This window comes from Poecilia reticulata, linkage group LG11, assembly GCF_000633615.1.
Source record: "Poecilia reticulata strain Guanapo linkage group LG11, Guppy_female_1.0+MT, whole genome shotgun sequence".
Lineage (NCBI taxonomy): Eukaryota > Metazoa > Chordata > Actinopteri > Cyprinodontiformes > Poeciliidae > Poecilia > Poecilia reticulata.
Window position 1 is genome coordinate 28,068,042 of NC_024341.1, and position 5,392 is coordinate 28,073,433.

Below are 5,392 nucleotides of genomic sequence, written 5' to 3' on the forward strand. Positions count from 1 at the left end.
CTCCACCAGACTCCACCAGACTCCACCGGCCTCCATCAGACTCCACCGGCCTCCATCAGCCTCGATCAGCCTCCATCATGATAAAGACGTTTTAATAAAGCCTTGGCCGGGTTCTGGTGGCCGGAGCCGGACACAGGCAGGTTCTGGGTCCAGATCACCTGGACACCTGGGATCCAGAGCTGAAGGGAGGAACAGGAAGGAGGAGGTTTTAACTGGTTTTTCAAAGTAAATGTCCCCTTCAGCTTGAGCTGCTCGTCTTCTGCAGGTCCCACCAGAAGCTGCTTTATGTGACTCATTATAATCCTCGTGACGCTGTGACAGTGATTAATATTCCTGCAGAGAGCGAAACATCAGGAGCCTCCAGTCAGAGGAGCTCAGGTCTTTATGCTGCCACTTCATCCAGTATTAATGCCCAGCAGGCCGGCTGAGTTCAGAGGACGAGCCGCAAGTGTCTGAACGGCAAATAAGACAGATTGGCAACAAAAGCAAAGCACCTGCTGATTGAAGCTGAAGTTCAGGGGAGAAACACGAACTGCTGGACGTCCTGCAGCCGCGGCAGGACGTCCAGACGTCTCCACACGTCTGCTCTCCACGGCGCAGCTGACCAGACAACCGGACCTTCAGACACCTGGAGCCTCTGGGGAAGAGACGGAGACGCTGCCGTCCTGTTTCCACCGGCGAAGAGCTTGACAGACGCAAAGACGTCAGTTTTGTTCCAGAAAAGGACAGAGAGACGATGTCCTGCTCTTCATCCGCCGTCCTGGAGGCTGTTGACGTTTCACCCAGCTGCTAACGTTTGTTTATGAAAGGAACCAGATCAACGCTGTGACAACATCTGGAAATTCACTGCAAAAATGCAAAATATTTCCAAGCAACTTTGGTTTAGTTTCTAGTGCAAATAGTTTATCCATCCATTTTCTTACACCTGGTCCCTCAGTGGGTCAGGAGCTGCTGCTGCCTCTCCAGCTAACGTACCGGGCGAGAGGCGGGGTCACCTGGACGGGTCACCTGGACGGGTCACCTGGACAGGTTGCCAGTCTGTTGCAGGGCAACACAGAGACACACAACCATGCACACACTCTCACACCTAGGGTCAATTTGGAGAGGCCAATTAACCTGACAGTCATGTTTGTGGACTGTGGGAGGAAACCGGAGTACCTGGAGAAAACCCACCATGCACAGGGAGAACATGGAGACTCCATGCAGAAAGACCGGGAATCGAACCCAGAACCTTCTTGCTGCAAGGCAGCAGCTCTACCAACTGCACCACTGTGCAGCCCTGAAAATAGTTTAATAGTCCTGAAATAAGACAAACTAACTTAAAAGCAACTTTTTAGCAAAATGTAGAGGCTTGTTTAAAGTAAATAATTCCTTAATGTGGATGAAAAAGTTTTAGTTCCATCAGCAGATAAATGAAAATGTTCTGAAATCCTCCACCAGTAGAACAACTGCTTTTCCTTTCAAACAAACCTACATCTTACTAAAAGTTACAGTTTGTCTTTTTCAAGCGTACTGAGGTATCTGTACGTTGTCTGAACCTCAGGAGATCAGACAGAAGATCTGACCCAGACGAGGCGACTCTTCGTTTCCTTCACTTCCTCTGCTGCCGCCACCAAACCTGCAGACGGACGATCCGAAAACGCCGCAGATCATCGATCACGACGTCTCCTGCTCACTGGTTGGTTCAGTAGACAATCCAAGTGAATGGGAGAAAACCCGGAGTGTCTGGGGAGGGAGATTTAAACGGAGTGGAATAATGCAGGCTAACAGTTTGATGAAGATCTGTAGACTTTTAAAAACCTAAATTGTGGACAAAGAGACTCTGAGCTTCTGTCTCGTTCATAAAGGATGTGAAACACTTTGTGTTTGTGAATCTAAAGCCGCTGAAGAAAGAAAGTGTTTCATTGTTTAAGCGTTTTGGTTCAGGAGGTCCGCGCTGCTCTTCACTCAGGTTTTAATTTCACATTTCTGAACGGTTCCGACTCAAAACACCAGAAAAAGAAGAAATAACTTTAATAATTTATCGAAGGCCTGAGAGAAAAACAACGTCTGCAGGAGGATTCTATTAGAGACAAACTAGATGCTTTTCGCTGCTCTATCTTCACGTTTCTGTGGTTTATTGGACGATAAACTAAAGTATTAAAGTAACATGGTGTAAAGGGAAGTTTGCTGGATTTTTTATGTTTTATTAGATGTTTTCTGTTTATCGGTTGACATGTTTGTGTTTGGTTCCTTTTATTTATTCAGTTACATGATTGCTTAGATTTGGTTTCAGGTGTTTCTGTGTGTCGTCTCTTCCTTCACACTGCAAAAACTTAAATATTAATAAGTATTACTGGTCTGGTCTCAGGCACAAATATCTGAATACAGCTGAAATAAGAGAAAACTAACTTGGATAACTTGGCAGGAAGAAATATGAGCTTATTTGAAGTCAATAATTCCTTAATGTTAATGAAAAAGCTTCTAGTTTCATTATTTCACTTATAATGAGACATTTTCTCCACTGTGTTGAGATATTTTGACTTGAAACTAATACTTTGGTTTTGCAGTGTGTCCTCTCTGCTCATCGGCTTCATTTCTGTGATGATCTGATTCGTTCGTCTGGTTCTTTTCTCTCCTAACGTTTCGCTGTTAAAAGTTTCATTTGTTCTCCGTCCGGCTCCTTCATGTGGATCTGATCTCTTCCCGCAGGCCGGCGCTCCTTCTGGTTTCACCTCAGGAACATCTGGATGTTCTGCCGCTGCTGCTCCTCGCTGGGATGAAGCAGCTGATGGTGTGAACAGATCTGTCGCTGCAGTAACTCATCTCTGAGTCGCTGTGATGGATTCAGGCCCGACGCAGGAGTCCAGGTAGCGCTCGGCTCATCTCAGCAGCAGCAACATGATGATAAATGGCAGATCTGACGGATAACAAAGCAACACATTTATTTCCTTCCCCCTGCAGAGCTTCAGTCGGCTGATTTATGATCGCTGCAGCCGGGAGGGAAAAGTTTGTAGGAATCATTTTGTGCTTCATTGAGTCCCGTCGCTCCTCAGAGCGTCTCGCACAGAAACATCAGTTCATGCATCATCACGAAGCAGAGCGCGGATCGCATGGGAATCCGGTGAGACACGGCGGGAGCCACTGCCTGCTCAGGTCTGGATCTGCTGCTCAGGATCAGCCGCTGGAGTCCCGGCAGCAGAGATTCAAACATTCAGAGTTCAGAGACGAGGATGACAGCCAAACAGTTTTACTTCCTGGAAAAACCCCGAGCGTTTAGAGAGGAAAACCATCCAAACCAGGAAGTAGTCAGGTCCACATGAAGCTGTCTGGTAACATGTAGTTACGCTGCTGACCCATAGAGGGCAGCATTTGACTGCAGTGTCTTATTGATTCATCGCTATTTCTCATATTCTGTCTCTTATTTAGAGTTTGGCTCTAGCAAATCAGAAATGGTGTAAAAAATCAACACAGGAATTATTATTTTAAAACATTTCTTCCTGGTGAAGTTTCGACTTGTTAAGATTTATTCCTGTATTTTAAATTCCAGGAAATCTTTTTCCTTTGCAGGTTTTCCGTCCTGTACTTTCTCTCTCCTTCTCCTCACACTATCAGCTGCTCCTGTATGGAAGTACTTTGGTGCAAAAATATTGATTGTAACTGGGAAGTTGAAGTCAGAGAGAAAAATCCTCTAGTTTGGTAATTATAGAGTTTTTTTCAGTCTTTCATGAAATTCTTAAGAACAAAAACAGAAATATGATTTCTTAAGTCACACATTTAAAAACTGTCGTATATTTTCAGTTTTGCCCCAATTGATCCAAAACAAATAATATCTTTGAATAAAAAAACCTAATGTTTGTCACAGACACAGATTAACTGTTACACCTTCAGAAATGTGCAGATTCTGTTCTGTGAGTCACAAGACGTGGAATAATTTTGATCATATTGTTTTTCCATAGATAAAATGAATGGAGCTGCAAAAAAAAAAAAAATAGCTGATGTGAGTCACAAAAGCCTCTGCTTCTGTTTTGCTCCTTTCTTCATGCTGAGGCTGGTGCAGCTGCGACTCGGGAGGCTCTCAGGTGAAAACGCGGCGCGCGTTTCAAACCTCAGCAAACGGAAAAACACACGAATGACACAAACTCCAAAACCAGTAAAAAGCAACAGAAAAATGCTGCAAACAAAACGAAATTTTTACCCACAGAAAAGAAAAGCAAAAGAGGAAAATTCCACAAATGGAAAAAGAACTGAAAATGTGAAACTTTCTCCACAGGACAGAAGTCCTCCAGACCACTAGAGGGAGTCTGGTATCGGTAATGTTTTCATAAAATGATGTGAAGCACAGCTCACATTATTTTCCTTCCTCCGTGTTTCTCCTGAACTTCCTCTGAACCAGACGTCGACACGTTTCGCTTTGCTTGGCCAGGAGAGCCGACGGACGTCGTCCACCAACATGAGCCTCAGGTCTGTTCTCCGCTTATTCACACGACTGGAAACATCGACTCGGTGTCTCCTGTTTTCCTTCAGCCTCTTCGTTGGTGATTCTGCTTTCCTCCATAACCGGCTGAAGCCATTTTCCTCTTCATCGTGTCGTGAAGGCAGCCGCTCATTTCATCAACCAAACAGTTTATAGATCCAACAAACTTCATGGTGATTTTAACCTGAAGTCGGTTCAAATGTTCTGACAAAAACAAATAATAATAAAAAGGTTCAGTGTTTTCTCAGCTGAGTTTAAATGAACTGATTCATTTGGTGACTGATTCAGTTCAGTAGTTCCTCTTTGTCCAACGTTTCAGCTTAAAACAAAGAAGGAGCCGTTTTGAAGGTGATCGACGTTTTAAAATGAAACTACAGCCACAGCGATTCAGGCTCACCAGCAGGAGGCGCTTTTAGAAGAGCCAGCTTTTATTTTGGTAGTCCACTTCCGCTTTTCAGCAAGTATATTTGCATATTAGCTCCATAATCAGCTCTGAGCCACAGAAAATAATGCAAATACAAAAAGCAAAGCTCCAAAGTGTCTTACTCCAGTTTCCTTTTCCAACCAAACGTCTTTTGGAAGCTCGTTAAACATCAAACAAATAATCTCATTATTCTCAGATCATTTATTTGATGTTTCTAACAGGGTGGCGGAAACTGCGTCCATCTTTTTCTAACCGAACAGTCGGCTCAACAGGAAGTAACACTTTCAAAGTAAAACCCAGACTCTCCCAATAAACCAGGAATAACAAGGAGCTAAAGACCAAATAAACCGGAATAATTTAACTCTCCTGTAATCCGGACAAACTTCCGTAAACAGAAACACTGAGATCCTTTAAACGATGAGGTCACGGGTGTGATGAAGGCTCCTCCTCCTCCTCCTCCTCCTCCTCCTCCTCCTCCTCCTCCTCCTCTGCTTCCTCCTCCTCCTCCTCCT

The 5,392-nt window shown here is 44.3% G+C and overlaps 1 long non-coding RNA gene across 1 annotated transcript in view; it reads left to right on the forward strand.

Annotated features, from left to right (window-relative positions):
- Positions 1–1,359: 1,359 nt before the first annotated feature.
- Positions 1,360–5,392, forward strand: part of LOC108166687 (uncharacterized) — a 17,334-nt gene continuing 13,301 nt past the window's right edge. The window contains exons 1-3 of the long non-coding RNA XR_001777053.1: positions 1,360–1,678; positions 2,692–2,849; positions 2,944–3,103. This is a non-coding gene — a long non-coding RNA (uncharacterized LOC108166687). The remainder of the gene's footprint in view (positions 1,679–2,691; positions 2,850–2,943; positions 3,104–5,392) is intronic.